Below are 23,417 nucleotides of genomic sequence, written 5' to 3' on the forward strand. Positions count from 1 at the left end.
GGGATGGTCCTGTGCTGTCTGTCCTGCGGGAAGAAGCCGGACAATCGGGAGCAATTACTTTTTCTCATAGGGCCAGGCAGTTTTGGACAGCTTTCTTCCCTTAATGAACGAAATCATCATTTAAAAACTACATTTTGTATTTACTTGGGTTATCTTTGTGTAATATTAAAATTAGTTTGATGCTCTAAACCAGGAATATGCAATTAGCGGACCTCCAGCTGTTGCAAAACTACAAGTCCCATCATGCCTCTGCCTCTGGGTGTCATGCTTGTGGCTGTCAGAGTCTTGCTATGCCTCATGGGACTTGTAGTTCTGCAACAGCTGGAGGTCCGCTAATTGCATATCCCTGCTCTAAACAATTTAAGTGTGACAAATATGTAAAAAAAAAAAATCAGGAAGGGGGCAAATACTTTTTCACAGCACTCTAGGGAAGCAGGCAGAATGATACATGGGTGATCATGGCGGATACAAAAGAGGGAACTGTTCCAGGGCCCATAAATTCAGGGGGCCCGATCATCACTACTATTGTCCATTCATTACCAACATTAGAATCCTTGGAGAATAATGCCGTGTACACACGGTCGGACTTTCTGATGGAAAATGTGCGATCAGAGCTTGTTGTTAGAAATTCCGACCGTGTGTGGGCTCCATCTGACTTTTTCCATCAGAATTTCCGACACACAAAGTTTGAGAGCTGGATCTAAAATTTTCCGACAACAAAATCCGTTTGCGTAAATTCCGATCGTGTGTACACAATTCCGACGCACAAAGTTCCACGCATGCTCGGAATCAAGCAGAAGAGCAGAACTGGCTATTGAACTTCATTTTTCCTCGGCTCGTCGTACGTGTTGTACGTCACCGCGTTCTTGACGTTCGGAATTTCCGACCAACTTTGTGTGACCGTGTGTATGCAAGACAAGTTTGAGCCAACATCCGTCTGAAAAAATCCGATGGATTTTGTTGTGGGAATGTCCGATCGCGTGTACGGGGCATAAAGCAACTCTCATGGTCCATTCTCCTATGCATAGATTGAACCTAAGGGAATATTAATTCTTATGAAATAAAACGCAGTCACCTTATTGGTTACTACAGCCAATAGCAGACTTTTTTCCATCGCTTTGATTTTCTTTAATGAGCTCAGTGTCTGCTAGATGAACTGTCATCTATAGTTACGGAGGCTGAAATTGGAGAAAAAATGCTTCTCTCACATAGCCAATTCTTCATTTTAATTAAATGTCGTAGAGAAGAGATTGATTGCCTGCGTTTTATGCATAACCTTGCTTCTCCAGATCTCATTGGCTGGTCCTGAGGTAGTGCCTGTGTGATTATCACCTGTTATAGCTGGCTCCCTGTTGCTTTCTAAGGTTCCAGGACTACACAGGAATGTGTTAGCATCTAACTTATTAACAAAAGGCACACTAAGGCTGGGTTCACACATATGCGAATTGGATGCGGCTTACACCGCATCCAATTCGCAGAACATTTAAAAATATGTTCTTTTCAATGGGTCTGGTTCACATATGTGCTTTGCATCCACAGTCCGCATTGCACAAAAAACTTGTGCATTTTCTAGGCAGTGTGGTGCGAATTGCAGGCACATAATCTTCAATGGGAATGCATCTGAATCGCAGATGTGTTCCGTTCTGAACACAAATTCTCTCCCCCTCCTCACTACACCTCCCCCCCGCTCCCTGGTCAGCTGATCCGCAGCTACAACAGAGAGGAACGGCTGAAGTAATCATTTTTATCTTTGCAGGGAAACCGGAGCTGCAATTCGCACCGCACATGTGTGAACCCAGCCTTACACTGAAATAGCATTCCTGGAGAAGATGCTGGTCTAGACTCCCTGCGGGGCTGTCAGGTGACCAAAAACTCAAAGCAGAACTCCAGCCAAAAATAAGATAAAAGATGAACAGTAGACATGTGCAATTCGTTTCGTAACAAAACGAAATTTGGCCGAATTTTGCATCTTTCGTTAAAGATCTAATGAAACAAAAGGTCAACTCAAAGTAAATCTTACAGTCCAATCAGCTGATTCATTTTGTGCTGGAGGTGGGATTACTGGCAAAGTGCATTCCTGAGAACTGAGTGAGAAGGGTGTTGTATTGTATTTGAGCAGAGGAGAAGAGATATAGTCATTGTGTGTGTTAATAGATTCAATAAACAAACGACTTTCCAAACTACAAATCATTATCACGAATCAATATACATAAATAAACATTGAATTTCAACTAATATGAAAGAAATGATAGCGGATACAACGAATGAATTTGACATGATTCGGTAGTTCGTTAAAGATCTAATGAAACAAAAGGTCAACTCAAAGTAAATCTTACAGTCCAATCAGCTGATTCATTTTGTGCTGGAGGTTGGATTACTGGCAAAGTGCATTCCTGAGAACTGAGTGAGAAGGGTGTTGTATTGCATTTGAGCAGAGCTGGGCCCTATCATTGTTGTGGGGCCCAAAGCAGCTGCCTCATACTTGCCAACTATCCTGGTTTAAATTCCCTTGTCCCTTGAGGTTTTAGTCCCGTGTTGTGTCCCAATATCTCAGTGTGAAGTGCTGCTACTAGTGCTGCCCAGCTCTGCCCTGCCCTGCCCTGCCCTGACCCTGTGTTTATATGTAAATTACCGGCATGCATATGTAAATAGCGGCGGCATTAATATGTAAATAGCGGCCGCCGATGGCATTGATATGTATATCATGCCCCCCTGAGGTCATACTCACCGTCAGGGCCGGACTTACCATTGGGCTTGACTGGGCTCAAGCCCATGGGCCCCGGCCAATAGGGGGCCCCGTGGGCCCCGGCCGCCGAGAGCGGCCGAAAGCCGCCGAAAGCTGCCGAGAGTGGCCAAAACCCGCTGAGATACACAGGACATCTGGCTCTGTATCTCGGCTGCGCCATTTTTAAACTGAAAGGCTGCAATGACAAGGCAGCATTGACACTGGAGTAAGGCTACACTGACACTGACAAGGCTGCATTGATGGGCATTTAAATGTAAGTTTTTTCCTTAAACTTCCCTCCTAAAAGGTTTTTTCCTTAAAATTCCCTCCTAAACTTGGGGTGCGTGTTATACGCCGGCGCATGTTATATGCCGATAAATACGGTACTTATCATTTTTTTTTTGCTTTTATTAATCGTGGACCCAGGACGAATACCAGTACAGTATCCCCCACTTATACGCTTATATATTATCTACTTTTGTGAGTAGCCATTTGGCTGTTTTGTCTCGTACAATTAAACAGAAGTTCTTTAATACTGCACTGAGTCTGGTGCACCTTGTCCTTTTCTATTTCTGTTTTATAGAGCTGTGCATATGTATAGAAAGGTAGGGCCCAAAAGTGACTCAAGCCCAGGGGCCCCCACCACCCTAAGTCCTGCCCTGCCCACGGTAATCTCTAGCAGCCAATCAACAAGCAGAATTCATGTGCTGCAACCTCTAGCAACTAATCAGTGAGCTGTAATGTGTGCTGTAACCTCTAGCAACCAGTCAGTGAGCGATAATGATACACTGTAACCTCTGGCAACCAATCGCAATTGCTGCCTGATCTGATTCAGTAAACTGATTTTGAGTCTAGCTGCTATTTATTGTATGTTTCAGAGCAAATGGAGAGTGAAACTGCATGGGGGGGGGGGGCCAAGAAAAGTTTTGCCCAATGTCCAATCCATATTAAAGACGGCCCTGAGTGTGAATTGGATGGATGTTGGGAGTCAATTATATTTAAAATTGTATAATGAAAATTAGAGGGCTATGTAGTAATACTATAAGAACCTATGCTATATACATTGTATGAATATGACACTGAAATGTAGAAAACTGTGCACCGGAAGATGTATTTACCTAAAATGTTCAATAAAGACCTTTTTGATTTAAAAAAAAAAAAAAAGACGGCCCTGAGTATTAGCACTGATTACTGTATTACTGTTACTGATGATGTCAGTGTCAGTTAGTCAATTAGTGTACCCCCAGCCAGCATAAGTTAAAGTTAGATTACCCGCCACTACAACTACTACCATTTATTTATTTATTTATTTATTTATTTATTTCAGTTACTTATATAGTTACTTATACATTGTACATTCACATCAGTCCCTACCCTCAAGGAGCTTACAATCCAAGGTTCCTAACTCACATTCATACATACTAGGGACAATTTAGACAGAATCCTATTAACCTACCAGCATGTCTTTGGAGTGTGGGAGGAAAAGCAGAATTTATTATTTTTTTTTTTTTCACAATTTTTCATTCTTTTTTCGTTTATATAATAAACAATTAAAAAAAAACATTGGTGATCAAATACCACCAAAAGAAAGCTCTATTTGTGTGAAAAAAAAAACAATATAAATGTAATTTGCGTTCAGTGTTGCATGACCGCACAATTGTCAGTTAAAGTAGCGCAGTGCCCAATAGCAAAAAAGGCCTGGTCGTGAAGGGGGAAAACCTTCCAGAGGTCAAATGTTTAATTTGTGTCTACAGTTCAGCCTTAAAATAATCCTATCACTAAGTCAAAATGTGCCAACTAAGTCATACCTGTAAAAGATAACTCTAAAAACGTACTCTCCTTGCTGCCCTTGTTGCTGAATACCACTATTAATCTGAGAAAGGATCGTCCGAAGTCCACTGGGAAACCAACACCTCCTGGGTCCCCGTAGACCTCACAAGTTCCTCCTGCTGACCTCCACTCATTGAGTAATACAGGATTTTGGACATATAGTGTACCACCTCTTCCTGTCCATCCTCTAAAACAGTGTTTCTCAACCTTTTTTCAGTCAAGGCACCCTTTAAATTTATGGACAGTCTCGAGGCTCTCCATCCTAAAATGTTAAAACTATTCTAAAAGCTTTACATAATACAGCAACACCTACACAGGTAGGACACCCAACAGAGGGGATTTATTCTTCCAAAGCAAATACATTTTTGCACACTGATACTGACTAGTATTCCAGTGTTTCCCTTCTCCCTCATTTTCTCTCCATCTGTCAGCTAATATCACCCCAGTGCTGAGGGAGAGGGGCACAGGAGGGTCAAATAAGGATGCTGTGGGGGCAACAGACATCCTCCTTATCAACTGATGACGTCATTGTTGTTAGGATGCCAATGTCTAGAAAGTCATAATGGTGCCCAATGAAAACCCGTTGGCTTTGTGTAATTAAAAAGCAGGATTGAGCCCACTGCTGGCTTTTATACAATTCTTTATAAATTTTTAGGCATTTTGCAAAGGCACCCCTGAAGAAACCTCAAGGCACCCTGGTTAAAAAAGGCTGCTCTAAAACAAGCGTTCTCAACCACAGTTTCATGCAACCCTAAAGTTCCTCCAGTGGTTGCTAGGGGTTCCCTGAGCTGTGGCTGTTCGACCTCGCATCGGATAATGCCTGCATAGTTCCAGGGCCAAAGCCACTACACAGAGTCAACTGAATGACACATAATTAACTCTTATAGGTGTCTGTAAGGGTCGCATTCTTCATAGTAATCCCTAGTTAAATAATGCATTCTTTCCACTGACCATCAACATTAAGGGCATTCTTCCATAAATGCAAGGAGGCATCTCTCTCACTAACCATGATGTAAAGGTTCACTTCTCCACTGACCACCAGTGGAGAAACCTTCACTAAAATCTGGACATTATTTTTTTATTTTAACTTTTTTGATTATCATAGAGGCTCTCCAAACTTAAAAAAAAAAGTTTACTGTCCTTCAGACAGTAAACTAGTCTTCAGCATCAGTGGGAGGAGAAAATGTCTCAGGCTTGGTGGTCAGCGGTAGTAAAAAAAAAATAATGTGCATGTAGTCAGTAGGAGGAATAATAACACCCCATCGTTGGTGTCAGTGGGTAGAATTTAGCTCCATCTTTGGTGTCAAGGGAAGAAATAGTGCCCAATTGTTGGTGTCAGTGGGAGGAATAATGACCCACTATTGCTGCCAGTGGGAGGAATAGTATCCCATCATTGGTGTCAGTGGGAGGAATACAGCCTCGTTGTTTGTGTTAGTGGGAGGAATACAGCCTCGTTGTTGGTGTTAGTGGGAAGAATAGCACTCCATTGTTTTCAGTGGGAGGAATAGAGCCCCATCACTGGTGCCAGTGGAAGGAATAGCACCCCATCGTTGGTGTCAATGGGAGGAAAAGTGCCCCATTCTTTATATCAGTGGGAGGAATAGTGGCCCATCGTTGGAGTCAATGGGAGGAATAATGCCCCATTGTTGGTGTAAGTAGAAGGAATAATGACCCACTGATGCTGACAGTGAGAGGAACAGTATCCCATCATTGGTGTCAGTGGGAGGAATAGTGTTTCATAATTGGTTTCAGTGGGAGGAACAGTGCCCCATTGTTGGTGTCAGTTGAAGGAAAAGTACAAATCATTGGTGTCAGTGGCAGGAATAGTGCACTGTTGTTTATATCAATGGGAGGAATTATGCCCCTATGTTGGTGTCAGTGGGAGTAGTACCTCATTGTTGGCAGCAGTGGGAGGAATAGTGCCCCATCGTTTACATCAATGGTGCCCCAATGTTGGTAGTAGTTAAAAGAATAATGCCCCATCCTTGGTTTCAGTCGGAGGAATAGTGTTCCATTGTTGGTGTCAATGGAAGGAATGGTGCCTCATTTTTGGTAGGATTATTGCCTCATGTAGGTTGGAGGAATTGACCACTGATATAGAGCAAGTGGGTGTTAAAAATGCTCTAGCTTAGTTGTCACTCTAGATCTACCACATAATTATTATTTTATTTATTATCTACAACTGATCTTCGTAAAGTACTATGAGATGAAGATTCTAATTTTAGCCAGGATTGCCTGATACCTGAAAATGATTTAAAGGGTTCCTCTGGGATAAAAAGGTTGAGAAAGGCAGCTCTACAAGAACTGACTCAGACATTGCAAGCCTGATACCAAATTTCACCTGGGGCGTGGCATCTCAGAATAAGAATATATAAACTGATCCATTTTTGATGTCTCTATCCCATTATTAGGAGAAGCTGGAACAACATAGAAATGATAGCTTGTTGCCATGCATTGTTCTGTGGGCTTAGATGTTGGTCTGATGAAGTAAAAGAGTTTTTTTTTTTTTTTGTATGATTTCTGTAATGATTAAAATGTCATCCTTCTCATGCACATTACAGTACATAAGCTGATTACGCTCCAGCTGCCCCCAACAAGCCGCTATCATCAGAGCGAACGCTTCAGTTATGTTTGCCGTCTTTCCTCTCTGCATGGTTTTATGGGTATTTGGACAGTTTATTGGATCACTGGCTGTTTGTTAATTGTTGATTTGTTGCACTTTATCTCTCATTTGTTACCAACTGAATGCTTAATTCTTCTATATGAATTTCATTCTAGACATTTATACATTACACTAAGGGGCCAATATATAAAAAAAAATCACTTTACATACATGTAACATGTACATGTAACAAATAATTCCCATAATGTTTGTAATATGTGTGTGTAATCATTTCCTTGTTGCTTTTCGCTGGGGGCAAAACCCCCTGTAACAACCCCTAACATTCGAACATAAGAGAAAAATAGCTTAATGCTGCGTACACACGATCGGACATTCCGACAACAAAATCCATGGATTTATTTCCGACGGATGTTGGCTCAAACTTGTCTTGCATACACACGGTCATACAAATGTTTTCAGAAATTCCAAAGGTCAAGAACGCGGTGACGTACAACACATACGATGAGCCGAGAAAAATGAAGTTCAATAGCCAGTGCGGCTCTTCTGCTTGATTCCGAGCATGCGTGGAACTTTGTGCGTTGGAATTGTGTACACACGATCGGAATTTCCGACAACGGATTTTGTTGTTGGAAAATTAGAGAACCAGCTCTCAAATTTTTGTTGTCGGAAATTCCGAGAACAAATGTCCGATGGAGCCTGCACACGGTCGGAATTTCCGACAACAAGCTCACATCTAACATTTGTTGTCGGAAATTCCGACCGTGTGTACGCGGCATAAGAATCTTTAACCATGCGAGTTACTAGGCTAAGAACATTCCACCAGCAAGGGAAACACTATGAGGGAGACATCTGTACCTTATGTCATGTCCATTTCCATGTTCATATTTGGTCAATTATGTCACGGGATGACCCCGTCCCCTTATTTACTTTAACAGCAGGGACCCAGATATGTATATCAATGCAAAAGAAGTGAAAGGATTGGATGTGTCTCAGCGCTGTCAGTTTTCTTTTCTTTCAGCAGGTCGGCGGGCGTCGTTCATTAAGACAACGTGATTGACAATGCATTTTACACCATTGCCCCTTTTTTTTTATTTGTGTTTGCTTACTTCCACGGTACATTCTATTTTTTTTTTTTTGTGGATGAGCAGAGGCACTATGTACCCCTTACTCATTCACAGGGGGCCCCCTAATTTTAAAAGGGGCTTCCAAATCCTGATAAGCCCTCTGCCCGCAGACCCCCTCAACCACCAGGCCAGAGTTGTGGGGAAGAGGCCCTTGTCTTCATCAGATGCTTTGGCAGCTGGTTCCCCCTAGCAAGTCCCGTCTCCCCCATGCTGAAGCCTTTTAGTCTGGCATGGTTCAGGTTTGGTACGCTTGCACAAATGTTATAATATAAATATATATATAATATTATACAATATATATTATAATTATATTATATATATATATATATATATATATATATATATATATAATATATATATATATATATATATATATATATATATATATATATATATATATATATATATATATATATATATATATATATTATTTTTTTTTTTTTTTTTGTGCACACAATAAAGTGTAGTTCCACTTGTGGAACTAAATTGGACTAGCACCTACTTTACACTGTATTTGTTACATGTTACCATAGCATAGCATAACTTTAAAAAAAAATTGCTAGTTACGTTTTTAAGTGCTTTTTACTTACTTAAAAATCCTTACATTAAAACATTATTACCTATAAGTATATATATAATAGAGGTAAAAAGTAGCATTTAGGAATGATGAAAACACTCAAAAAAAAAAAAAAAAGTCCCCTCAGTGAAAGATGCACAGGAATGCATAAAAATATTGCTAGTCCATTAATAGTCAATAAGCAACTTCACATTTAGACTTATGATATCGAGTTTCCAACTGTCACCACACCATGTGAACATACGTGGTCCCACTTCCCCAGTCAGATGTACACTCACCAGCTAATATTGCCTTATACTCTCGTGTTTTGGCAAAAAGAGCAGTCAGCAAATTAAATTGACGAAGTCGGTATGACGAAACGCGTCGGTACGTGGCTGTACGGCAACCGGAAGTGAATTCGTAAATTCATCAATTTGAAAATCCCAAAGTTCGAAAAGAACGAAACTCAGAAAATTCAAAATATTAACTAACTAGCTAACTAATAAAAACTAACTATTAAATTATAGGTATTGGAATTTCCTTTCAAATTTGGCTGTTAGTGAACATAACGAACACGAATTTATCGGAAGTTACGAATTATCCGAAATAACGCGTGCCGCATCTAAACGAATGGAACGTATCTAATTAATAATAAATAATAATAAAACATTTATATTACTATTATTATTATTTTTGTTTATTATTATTAATTCATTACGTTTCATTCGTTTATATACGGCGTTCGTTATTTTGGATACTTCGTAACTATGGAAAAATCCGTATTCGTTACGTTCACTAACAGCCAAATTTGAAAGGAAATTCCAATACCTATAATTTAATAGTTAGTTATTATTTCAGATTTTCGAATTTTCAGGTTTTCGGATTTTCCAATTTACGAATTTTCAAATATTCGAATTTACGAATATTACGAATTTACGTACGGGTTTACGTTAATTTGGATGTTTCCAAATTAACAAATTTGTCGAAATAAAAAATGAATTCGGAACTAAACAAATTGCACATGTCTAGCTCCTATGACTACTCTGACCGGGGGTAAAGGCTATGCCCTGCATGATAGGTTGATCCTTATTTCTGGTGGTGAACATACAAACCATTCAGCCAAAAGTTGGCTGATAAACTTTGTGAATTCCGGGGATTCGCGCAGAATCCATGGAAGCAGTACACCTGAATTGCATCATTTATCCCTAGCCCCCTTTGTTCCATGTAATGTGCAAAATCCAATACATAGGCTGAACCACCAGACGCCTCAGTGACAGAATAACAGACCATCTGTCAGACATCAGAACCAACAAAAACACGTACATAGCCAAAACATTTCAACTGATTCCACCAATGGAATACACAGACTCTTAAAGTTCAAATCATTGAAAAAGTAAATTGCCTATCTGTGGCGGTGATCGTTTTTCCCTTCTCTGCAAAAAGGGAGGTCTATTGGATCTTTAGGATGGATACAAGAATTCCCAAAGGCCTAAACTACGAGTGGGACATTACCCCACTATTATGAATGAGTGTTCAGCCCCGGAAGATTTGGCTGCTCAAGGACCAGACCATTTTTTGCGATTCGGAACTGTGTCGCTTTAACTGACAATTGCGCGAGCGTGCGACGTTGCACCCAAACAAAATTAACGTCCTTTTTTCCCCACAAACAGAGCTTTCTTTTGGTGGTATTTGATCACCTCTGCGGTTTTTATTTTTTACGCTATAAACAAAAAAAGAGCGACAATTTTGAAAAAAAAAAAAAAAAACACAGTATCTTTTACTTTTTGCTATAATAAATATCCCAATTAAAAAAAAAAAACAAATTTTTTTCCTCAGTTTAGGCCGATATGTATTCTTCTACATATTTTTGGTAAAAGAAATCGCAATAAGCATATTTCGATTGGTTTGCGCAAAAGTTATAGTGTCTACAAAATAGGGGATGGATTTATGGCATTTTCATTATTATTATTTTTTTTACTAGTAATGGCGGTGATCTGCGATTTTTATCGGGACTGCTATATTGCGGCGGACATATTGGACACTTTTTACACATTTTTGAGACCAATGACAATTATACAGCGATCAGTGCTATAAAAATGCACTGATTACTGTATAAATGCCACTTTCAGGGAAGGGGTTAACACTAGGGGGGGGGGGATCAAGGGGTTAAATATGTTCCCTAGGTGTGTTCTAACTGTAGGGGGGAGGGGACTGACTAGGGGAGGAGAGAGATCGGTGTTCATACTTAGTATGAACACACAATCCCTCTCCTCTCCCCTGAGAGAACCGGGATCTGTGTTTACACACAGTTCTTCCTCTGTTATGAGTAATCATCGGGTGCCCGGCGGTCATCGCGCCCGCCGGGCACTCACATCGTCTCCGGGCACACGCTGCGGGGGGGGGGGCGCCTCCTACAGCGTCTTAAAGGGCCGACGTACAATTTTAGCAGTTCGCCCATGGGAGCCAACTTGCCGCAGTATAACTGCGTCGGCCAGTCGGGAACCGGTTGAAGTGGTTGTAAACCCTGTTACACCACTTTTACCTACAGGTAAGCCTATAACAAGGCTTGCTTGTAGGTAACATGAATATCTCCTAAACTTGCACAGTCATCATAATAGGTGCAAGCACACTGAAGAAAAACGGGCCGCTAGTGCCGTTTTGTCAGGAGTCGTGCCAAGACCGTCGGCTCCCGAGCACATGCGTGGGAGTGACGTCATCACAGCTCCGGCCAATCACAGCGCTGGAGCCGCGAACCCAGAAAGTAACTCCGGTGGAAGATGTCCGCACTGTACTCGAAAGGGCCGACACTGATTCAGGGCATCGTTCTCAGGTAAGTATTTCATAATGAGCTAGTATGCGATGCATACTAGCTCATTATGCCTTTGTCTTTTTTTGTTTTTTTGTTGTTTGTTTTTTTGTTTGTTTGTTTGTTTACAACCACTTTAACAATAATCACTAATACATTGATACACTGACTTGCCTCAGCTACCTATGCATAAATTGGAATGACTGTACATTTCTACATTCAATATACTCTCATGTATTATTATTATTATTATTATTATTATTATTATTATTATTATACAGTATTTATATAGCGCCAACAGTTTACGTAGCGCTTTACAACTTGAGGGTAGACAGTACAAATACAATACAATTCGATACAGTAGGAATCAGAGGGCCCTGCTCCTTAGAGCTTACAATCTAAGAGGGAAGGTCAAGAGATACAAGAGGTAATAACTGTGGGTGATGTGCTGATTGAGAAGATAAATGTACAGTTGTTAGGTGGGGGCCAGATAGGCTTCTCTGAAGAGATGAGTTTTCAGGGATCGTCTGAAAGTGGATAAAGTAGGAGAAAATCGGACGGATTGGGGTAGAGCATTCCAGAGGATGGGGGAGGCTCTGGAGAAGTCCTGAAGGCGAGCATGGGATGAGGTGACAAGGGAGTTTGAGAGCAGGAGGTCTTGGGAGGAGCGAAGAGAACGATTAGGTTAGTATTTTGTGACTAGGTTAGAGATGTAGCTAGGGGCCAGGTTGTGGATGGCTTTGTAAGTTATAGTTAGTATCTTGAATTTAATTCGGTGACTGAGTGGCAGCCAATGGAGGGATTGGCAGAGGGGTGTAGCAGACGCTGAGCAGTTTGTGTGGTGGATGAGCCTGGCCGCAGCGTTCATGATGGACTGAAGTGGGGATAGCCTATTTAGAGGTAAACCAATGAGGAGGGAGTTGCAGTAGTCAAGGCGGGAGATGACCAGGGAGTGGATTAGAAGCTTTGTGGTGTCATTGGTTAGGAAGGGGCGTATCTTGGAGATGTTGCGAAGACAGAGGCGGCAAGCTTTGGATAGTGATAGAATGTGGGGTCGAAAGGTTAGTTCAGAGTCCAGGATTACACCTAGGACCTTGGCGTGGGGAGATGGGTTGATAGTTGAGCCGTTGATCTTGACAGGGAGATCAGGGGAAGTGGCACCTGAGGGAGGAAATATCATGAGCTCGGTTTTGGATAGGTTGAGTTTGAGAAAGTGATGTGACATCCAGGCTGATATGTCTTCTAGTAAGTTGGTAATGCGTGAGGAGACAGATGGAGAGAGCTGGGGGGTGGAGAGATAGATTTGGGTGTCATCAGCGTAGAGATGATATTTAAAGCCGTGGGAGGCAATCAACTGACCCAAGGAGGTGGTGTAGATTGAGAAAAGGAGAGGTCCGAGAACAGAACCTTGGGGGACCCCAACGAAAAAAGGAAGAGGAGAGGAGGAAGTAGAGTTGTAAGTGACACTGAAGGAGCAGTGGGATAGGTAGGATGAGAACCAGCGAAGAGTACAGTCACGGAGACCAAAGGAGTGGAGTTTTTTTTTTGAGGAGGGGGTGGTCCACTGTGTCAAAGGCAGCAGAGAGATCCAGGAGAAGTAGTACAGAATAGTGTCCATTGGCTTTAGCCATTAGTAGGTCATTTGAGAGTTTAAGGAGAGCAGTTTCCGTGGAGTGTTGAGGGCGAAAACTGGACTGAAGGGGATCTAGAAGTTTATTCATGGTCAGATGGTCGCTTAGTTGGTTGTAGACCAGTTTTTCAAGAAGTATGGAGGAGAAGGAGAGTAAGGAGATGGGACGTAAGTTGTTGAGATTGGTGGGATCCAGTGAGGGCTTTTTTAGTATGGGGGTGACTAGCGCATGTTTTAGAGAGTTTGGGAAGATGCCACAAGAGAGGGAGAGGTTGAAAATGTGAGTCAGAGAGCGTAGAATCGAGTCAGAGGGTGAGCGTAGCATTTGCGAGGGAACAGGATCCAGGGGGCAAGTGGTTAGATGAGTGCTAGATAAAAGTTTAGCAACCTCAGTAGTAGTAGCAGGGTTGAATGAGGGAAGTAATGATTGTATCTGTGGACATGGGGTGTTGCATGGGGGAGGTTTTTGCGCATTGGCGATCTCCTCATGAATTGTATCAATCTTAGTTTTGAAGTGATTGGCAATCTCCTGGGCAGTGAGTGAGTTGGTGGGTGGAGGCAGTGGAGGACAGAGTAGAGTGTTGAAGGTAGAGAAGAGTTGACGTGGACTGGATGAGAAGGTGTTGATGAGTGTGATAAAGTAGGTCTGTTTGGCAGTGTGAAGGCAGGAGTAGTATTTTAGGAGGGCAGATTTATATTGTGTGAAGTCTTCCTGGGTCTTAGTCTTATGCCACAGGCGCTCAAGAGCGCGGCTACGTTTTCTGAGACTTCTGGTGTCATCTGTTTGCCAGGGTTGTAGCAGTCGGGGCCTAATTCTGCGTGTAGTGAGGGGGGCCAGCTTGTCTAGGGAGGAAGACAGTGAGCTGTTGTAGATGAAAGTAGCTAGGTTGGGGCAGGACAGGGGGGAGATTTTGTCATAGAGGTGATCAGTAGCAGAGTAGAGAAGAGAAGGGTTGAGGTGGCGCAGGCTTCTGCGTGTAACTGTTAGGCGGTTGGAGGGAGAAGAGGTGGAAGACAAGGAGAGAGCAAAACTAATAAGGTGGTGATCAGAGAGTGGGAGTGGATTGTTGGAAAGGTAGATAGGAGAAGGCAAGGTCAAGGGTGTTGCCATTGGAGTGGGTAGGAGCCTGTATCCATTGCTTCAGGTCAAGCGATGAGGTTAGACTGAGAAGTTTAGAAGTAATAGTAGTGTTAGTGTTGACAGGGATGTTGAAGTCCCCAAGAATAATTGTGGGGATTTCAGAAGAGAGAAAGTAGGGTAGCCAGGCAGAGAAGTCATCAAGAAAGGCTGATACCGGTCCAGGGGGCCGGTAGATGACAGCAATTCTTAGAGAAATGGGAGAGAAAAGACGAATGCAGTGTGCCTCAAAAGAGGAGAGTGTCAGAGAGGGAGGTGGGTGAAGAACCTGATAGGTGCTGCATGGGGCTAGAAGGATTCCCACTCCACCTCCCTTCCGTCCACTTGGTCTGGGGGAGTGAGTCCAGAGAAGGCCCCCATGGGAGAGGGAAGCAGGAGAAATAGTATCCGATTCATGAAGCCAGGTTTCAGTAATGGCAAGTAGGTTAAAGGAATTTGTGATGAAGAGGTCGTGGAGGGCGGTGAGTTTGTTGCAGACAGAACGTGCATTCCACAGGGCACAGGAAAAGGGGGGGCTGGTTTTGGAAAGAGGAATAGAGACCAAGTTCTGTGGGTTGCGGCTCCTGCCAGAGGGTGTAGGGGGATGGGAGCGTTGGGCAAAGACAGATGATGGTGGCCCAGGGTTTGGGGATATGTCACCAGAGATTAGGAGAAGCAGGAGGGTGAGGGAGGTAGTGTGGGACTGTGATTTATGTGAAGGGGCATGTCTCAGAGTACTGGAGGTTTTATCAGTGTATGGATGTAGAATGAGCGAGAGTTGGTAGGAGCAGTAGTAGGGGGAAGACAGAAGGCAGGGTGATATGTATAAGCAGGCGGGTGGAGAGGGGGGTGAAGGTAAGAGAGTTTGAGGAGAGAGGACAGGAGTGTCAGAAGCAGTGGTAGAGAGTGCATGTTACAGAGTGGAAGGAGAGCTTAATAGAGAGACTGGGTCACCTGCAGTCTGTTAGCTGCTTTCCAGTGCAGATTGCTGTATTCTTTTGCTTCGTGCAATCGCTGAAGTGCAGAGAATGAAGTGCATAATGAATGAGAATGAAGAGAATGAAGGATGAACATGTCCATTCCTGTATAATCTTGAGTGTCCATTGGAACATTTAGGGAATTCATTCCCCCTTTTCTTTTCTACATGAAATTGCAGTAACAACAAAAAACACATTTTCTTGCAAACATAGTTTTAACCATGAATAAAATAAAAAATAAAAAACAATTTATTTTTACCTATACACATATTAATAAAGTGGTTTTGTTTTCTATCTTATTAGTCCTTTTGGGAGTACTAGCGTTTATATATATTTTTCTTGCACTCACAATTTTATGCATCGCATAGAGCAGGGGTCTCCAAACTTTCTAAACAAAGGGCCAGTTTACTGTCCTTCAAACTTTAGGGGGACCGGACTGTGGGAGTAGAAAAGGTGGGAAAAAATAATGCCCCATTGTTTATTTCAGTGAGAGTAAAATTGTGCCCCATTATTGGTGTAACTGGGAGGAATTGTGCCCCATTACTGATGTTATTGGGCCCCATTGTTGGTGTCAGTGGGAGAGATTGTCCCCCATCGTTGGTGTCATTGGGAGGAAATGTGCCCCCTTCATTGGTGTCAGTGGGGGGGAATTATGCCCCATTATTGGTATTTGTGGATGAAATTGTGCCAAGGGCCAGATAAAAGCCCCATTGTTAATTTCAGTGAGAGTAATTGTGCCCCATTATTGGTGTAACTGGGAGGAATTGTGCCCCATCACTGATGTTATTGGGCCACATTGTTGGTGTCAGTGGGAGAGATTTTGCTCCATCGTTGGTGCCATTGGGAGGAAATGTTCCCCCTTCATTGGAGTCAGTGGGGAGAATTATGTTCCATTGTTGGTGTCAGTGAGAGAGAATTTGCCCCATCGTTGGTGTTATTGGGAGGAAATGTTCCCCCTTCATTGGTGTCAGTGGGGGGGAATTATGCCCCATTATTGGTATTTGTGGATGAAATAGTGCCAAGGGCCAGATAAAAGCAAGCAAAGGGCCGCATCTGGCCCCCCGGGCCGCAGGTTGGAGACCACTTGCATAGAGAGTAGCACTTTAGGTTAAATTGCACTGACGGATCTACAAACACCTCCATCCCACCAGCACTCTAGCAGCCGTTGCGGATACCCCCTCTCTACTGAGCCTGAGCAGCACACATACATTTCCCAGGCCCCTTTGTTCCACAAATGAAAAAATATTGTGGTGCCCGGATCTACCGCACTATAAGTATACAACTATTTTGATAATAAATATAGTAATTACTTCACCCTTTCATCATGTAGTATGAACAACATAGCGCAGTCCATGCGACCAGAAAAACTGCATATGAGAAAAAAAGAAAAAAAGGGCAAGGCCTTCTGAAGGGGTCGGAGTAACTGAACACTACGGCTGATTTTAATTAAATTTTAAATTCAAGCATAGTGTTCAGTTACTGCGACCCCTTCGGAAGGCCTTGCCCTTTCTTTTTTTCCCCTTTGTTCCACAAAGGTGTATTGAAGAATCACGACATGGATTTTTAAATATAGCTAATTAAAATACTTGAACTCCATCTATATATTATCTTCCTATAACCCTCATGCACATCAGGACTCAAAGAGAGGGTTGAGAGTCAACCAAGAACCATTCCTTCGTGCAGTGTTGCCGACCTATACAAATGTTCAATAATTTGATTGCTCGGTAATTTGAAATATCAAGGCTCTTTGCTTGTTGTAAACAGATTCAAAGGGGTTAAATGGCTGACAAATAATAAGCTTGAGTTGGAATGGCTAGGATTGCCACTACAGTGATTCTGATGAAGTTAAAGAGGAACTGCAGTCTGCTCACATAATTTGCAATTAAAAACATCTTTGCCATTCTGAAGCTTCCCTCCAACCACTTTGCATCTTATTTTATATATACTGTGATTCTGTACTTGCCAAATATGCTGCAGAAATCTCCCTCCACTGAGTCTGGCTGCAGCCATTTTAAGTGTGGGCAGCTGAAGCTGCTCCCTGTTCACTTCCTGGATTTACACAGAGGCACACCTCCAGCTGTGCAGGTCTCATTGGCCCTCTTATGACTCATCCCCCCCCCCTCTCTTCCTGGCAAACTCTCACAAGAGTGAGAGAGAGAGAGCTGTGTATGATGTTATAAGCCTAGGCTAATGACCAGACAGGAAACAGGAAGTGGGCTGTATAAGGTATTTACTGGCAGAAAAAAATGTTTTACTATCCAAAGTTAAAACAACAACAAGGACAGAAGATTTAATAGATGGAAAGTTGAAAATGAAAATGACTGAAGTTCTGCTTTCATTTCACCGATTAACCACTTCAGCCCCAAAAGTTTCACCCCCCTTCATGACCAGGCCATTATTTGCAATACGGCACTGCGTTGCTTTAACTGACAATTGCGCGGTCATGCGATGTTGTACCCAAACAAAATTGATGTCTTTTTTCCCCACAAAAAGAGCTTTCTTTTGTTGGTATTTGATCACCTCTACGGTTTTTATTTTTTGCACTATAAACAAAAAAAGAGCGACAATTTTGAAAAAGAAAACTCTATTTTTTACTTTCTACTATAAGGCCCCATGTACATGGGATGCTGCTAAACACACGTTCAGAGGCAGTTGGACGCTGTTTTCATCTGCCCCTGAACTCATTCAATGTTATCCTATGTGACCATGTACACAGTTTAGTTTACAGTCGTTTTTTTGGATGCAAAAAAATGGGTTCAGACGCAGAAGATTTCCACGTTTCAGACGACAAACGCGGCTAAACGCGGTACCCGCGTTTAGCCGAGTTTTTGTTTATAAGCGTTTTAAAAGGTGCCCTATATTTTTTTTACATTAAAAATCTCAAAAACCATTGAAAAAATATTTTATATCTGTGTGGGGCGGTCCAGACGTGGTTAATGCAGTTGGCAAAATTTTGCCAAAGTAGAAATCCTCAGTTTCGTTCATTGAGCTGCTAAGGTGAAATGTGCCTAATGTGCCAATCCGCAACGTGTGGCAGGTGACGAGGCAAGTGACGTGTCAAGTGGACAATCCACAACTTGTGGCAGGTGACTCTGGACCTCTCACTCAATTTTCTACATTGTTCAAGCCTCATCAAGAGCATTGTCAGGAGAATTTCCTCACATATGCTCATTATGGGATCCATTGAAAAAAAAAGCACAGAAATAGAGGCAAATACAAGTAGACAACTGTTCTCTTTGCTGCTGCTACTCACTATGGTGAAAATGGCTGAAATAGTTAACTAACAATGTTTTTTGAGCTTGGGGAGGGTCTTAATGAGGTAATCTTAATAAACGCTTCTAGACGCAAACGCAGCATGCAAACACGGCTAAACGCCCGTTTCAAGGTGTCAAAAAAATTCGTTCAGAGGACTTTGCCTCAGCGTCCCGTGTACATGGGGCCTACAACATACCAAATAAAAAAAGGTAAAAAAATCTAATTTATTCATCAATTTAGCCCAATATGTATTCTGCTACATATTTTTGGTAAAAAAAATCCCAATAAGCGTATATTGATTGGTTTGCGCAAAAGTTATAGCATCTACAAATGATGGCATATTTTTATGGAATTTTTTTTTTTTTACTAGTAATGGTGGCGATCAGTGATTTTTAGTTGGACTGCGACATTACGACGGACAAATCTGACACTAAGTGACACTTTTTGGGGGGACCAGTGACACCAATACAGTGATCAATGCTAAAAAAAAAAAAAAAATGCACTGTGACTGTACAAATGACACTGGCAGGGAAGAGGTTAACACCGGGTACATGATTTTGCACAGGAGGGCCGCAGTATATCTGTGTGGGGCGGTCCAGATGTGGTTAATACAGTTGGCAACATTTTGCCAAAGTAGAAATCCTCAGTTTAGCTCATTGAACTGCTAAGGTGAAATGTGCCTAAAAAAAACCTAAAACAAAACCCCCCCAAAAACATCTATTTATTAGGAGGGTGTCTTTTTTGGGGTGTATTTAGGCTAGTTTATTTTGTGTTTCATTCATTTGTGTTGGGTTTTTCTATTTTCTGTGTATTTCATTGTTATTTGTATAGTGTGGCTTTATTTTTTTTCACTGTAAAAAACATGAAATAGGTTAAAGCGGTAGTAAACCGCTAAAAAAAACAACAACCTACCCCTGTAAGACAAATGCATAATGTGCTGGTATGCATTGCATTGCACCAGCACACTTAAGTGTGCTGTTCATTCAGAGCGATGTGCCGCGATCGTGAAATCATCGCGGCCCGGCCAAAGCACACAAACCCGGAAAGAAGACTGGGTGAAGATGGAAATGCTGTCAGTGGTGACAACGCCCCACTGGAGGGATCCGCTTTACAGGTAAGCGCATACTAGCACATTATGACATTAACTTGCAGGGAAACAATTTTTTCTTTTTTAAACAAGAGTTAACTACAGCTTGTCAGAAACCATGAATCAGACTGAGACAGAAGTACAGTTAAACCACACTTGTTTAATAATAATTAAAAAAAAGGTAAGCAGAGTAAACGTAGTCAAAACATAGCCAGAGTTCAGGAACCGGAACGGATAGTCAGACTAGCCAAAACGTCAGGAAGCCAGAAGGTCAGCCAAGCAAGTCTTTAACAGGAACACAGGAGAGCATCTCTAGAGATGTGACCAAAGCGAAGGCAGAGATCATCTGGAGGACCGAAAGAGCAGTAGGCAGGACCGAAAGAGCAGGATCATCAACAGGTGAGACACTGTGGAGAGATAAAAGCTGGCAATTAGCCGACAGCTGAGCGGCCAGTTCAGAGAAGGAAGGGCTGAGCCCAACCCTGACAGAACCACCTCCTCAACGACCCCTCCCCCTCAGAGGACCACCAGGCTTGAGGGGAAAATGTCTATGGAAATCATGGAGGAGGACAGGGGCATGTACGTCCGAGGATGGGACCCGTTCCTCCAGACCATACCCTTTCCAATGCACCAGGTACTGTATGTGCCCACGGAACCTACGGGAGTCAACAATGGACTGTACTTCATACTCCTCATGGATCTCAAACTGAACAGGGTGAGGACGTGGCACCGAGGTGGTAAAGCGGTTGCAGACCAAAGGTTTTAATAAGGAGACGTGAAATACATTTGAGATACGCATATTAGAAGGAAGGTCCAATGCGTTAGCCACTGGGTTAATCCTGCGAAGAATACGGAAAGACCCAATAAACCGAGGTGCGAACTTCAAAGAGGGAACACGAAGTCGGAGGTTGCGAGATGACAGCCAGACCCTGTCCCCACCCTTGTAGGAAGGTGCAGGCAGGCGTCTGTGGTCAGCTTGGAGTCTGTACCTATTATTAGCATGTCGCAAAGCCTCCTGAACTTGTGGCCAAGTGGAACGAAGACCACAGAGATGCTCCTCTAACGCAGGAATACTCAGAACAAAAGAGTCAGGCAACATAGAAGGTTGGAAACCATAGTTCGCCATAAACAGGGACAATCGAGAAGCAGAATTTAAGGCACTATTGTGAGCAAACTCCACCCACGGTAAGAGGTCTGACCAGTTGTTATGATGGTAAGAAATATAGAAACATAGTAATTGCTCCAAGGACTGATTGGCTCGTTCTGCAGCCCCATTAGACTGCGGATGATACACAGAGGAGAAAGCAAGCTTAATTCCCAACTGTGCACAAAAGGCTCGCCAGAACCGGGACACAAACTGACTACCCCTGTCCGAGACAATCACCTTGGGTAGCCTATGTAAGCGAAACATCTCCCGAGCAAAAATGGAAGCCAGTTCCTTAGAAGTGGGCAACTTCTTAAGTGGAATACAATGAGACATTTTCGAGAACCGGTCAACCACCATAAGGATAACTGTGTTGCCCTGGGAGTTGGGTAACTTCGCAATGAAATCCATAGACAGGTGGGTCCAGGGCCTCTCTCCGTTGGGTATGGGTTGTAGGAGACCCACTGGAAGGTGTCGTGGAGTCTTACTCTGAGCACACACGGAACAGGCAGCTACGAAGGCAGTTACATCAGCATGTAGACTAGGCCACCAGAGTTGTTGGGAAATGGCCCAAAAGAGTTGATTCTTCCCAGGGTGGCTAGCAGCCTTGGGAGAATGGTAGGTCTGGAGCACAGCAGTACGGAGACTCTCTGGGACAAAGCAGCGGTCACAAGGTTTCTCAGGAGGAGCATGGACCTGAGCAGCAAGAATTTTGTCACCCAAAGGAGAAGTGAGACTGGTGCGAACCGTAACCAGAATACGATCAGGAGGAATCACAGGAACTGGAACCGACTCCATCATGGAAGTGGAGGAAAATTGGCATGACAAAGCATCAGCCCTTACATTCTTAGTACCGGGTAAGAATGAAACAATGTAATTGAAACTTGCCAAGAAAAGAGCCCATCGCGCCCTTCTGGGATAGAGGCGTTTAGCCTCAGACAAGAATGTCAGATTCTTATGGTCAGTAAGAATGAGAACCGGCACTGTGGTACCTTTGAGGAGATGTCTCCATTCTTTCAGGGCTAAAATGATCGCTAACAGCTCTCTGTCACCAATCTCGTAATTGCACTCCGCAGGTTACAATTTCTTGGAAAAGTAGCCACAAGGATGCATAGAGCTCTCAGAGGTAGGACGTTGAGACAGAAGGGCGCCAACTCCAGTCTCAGAAGCATCAACCTCAAGGATAAAAGGTAATGTAGAATCAGGATGTGCCAACACGAGCAGAAACAAAGGCAGCCTTGAGACTCTCAAAGGCCTTAATGGACTCCGGAGACCAACTCTATGGATTACCGTCCCTTCTGGTCATATCAGTCAGGGGCTTGACCAGAGACGAGAAGTTACGAATAAACTTCCGATAATAGTTGGCAAAGCCAAGAAATCGCTGGGTCCATCGAAAAACCAGCAGTGGAAATGACATAACCCAGGAATTTAACCTGTTCACGATGGAATTCACACTTCTCCAATTCACAATAGAGATTGTTCTCTCTTAGTTTCTGAAGCACACAACAGACATCTGTGTGGTGGCTCTCCAGGGACTTGGAAAACATGAGGATATTGTTGAGATAGACCACCACACATAACTGCAACAAATCTCGGAGGACATCGTTAATAAAAAATTCCTGAAAAACTGCTGGGGCATTACAAAGGCCAAAAGGCATTACGAGGTACTCATAATGGCCTGTTCTGGTATTAAACGCAGTTTTCCACTCATCGCCCTCCTTAATCCTCACGTTGCTCCCTTGTGGCGGTCAAATAACTCCGTAATCAACGGAATCGGATAGGCATTCTTAATCGTGATGCAAGCAGTGGGTTGGCTCTTGGGAGGAGTTATGCAAATTGCCTTGATGGTTGAATGTTAGTCTGACTGTATTTGCATGCAGGTAGGTAGCTAACACCCACACGTGATACTGAGTCTTCATGATTGAAAGAGATGAAAAGAATTAGGGATTTTTTTTTTTTAAAGCCCATGGCGTGTAAAACACACTCAAAAACTTCACCGGGTGCCCGGGTGCCAAAAATAGTGCACACATATAAAGAGTGAAACACAAAAATGTGCAATGGGTGTACACAAGCCCTCTAAAATCAGAGGGCCTTGCCCTGATCCCCTGGAGCGTGAGGCTCCAGACGGGGACTGGGATACTTTACACTTGGTCCATCTGGCCAAAACCAGACGGACCCCTTTCTCTGGAGGGTCTCCCGAAACAGACCCACCCAAGTACTTTCCATGTCCACCCCCTCCCAAGACTTTCAGAGCAGGCCCGAGGACCTACACCCTACTAGTCACATGTGCAAAAAACATGTACAAACATAAAAATACAAAAAGTGACAAACAAGGGCTTAAATAAAAGAAAGTGGGGGAGAAGGAAGTGGAGAGGAGAGTGAAAAGTGGTTATTGTGTGAAACAACGACCAGGCCCTCAGGCCAGGAATCAAAAATTCCACCGGTCCCAGCCAAAAGGCCTGACACAGGAGGCAGGTGAGAAAAAGTGTGATATGGTGCAGTGACCGTGGTGCCATAATTCAAAGTGACCTTCACTCACAATG

General features: G+C 43.0%; 1 protein-coding gene across 2 annotated transcripts in view; it reads right to left on the bottom strand.

Moving 5' to 3' along the window:
- The window catches only part of ADCY8 (adenylate cyclase 8), a 424,989-nt gene that overhangs the window by 329,119 nt on the left and 72,453 nt on the right, over window positions 1-23,417 (bottom strand). The window lies entirely within an intron of this gene.

Source organism: Aquarana catesbeiana, linkage group LG05 (genome assembly GCF_042186555.1).
Source record: "Aquarana catesbeiana isolate 2022-GZ linkage group LG05, ASM4218655v1, whole genome shotgun sequence".
Lineage (NCBI taxonomy): Eukaryota > Metazoa > Chordata > Amphibia > Anura > Ranidae > Aquarana > Aquarana catesbeiana.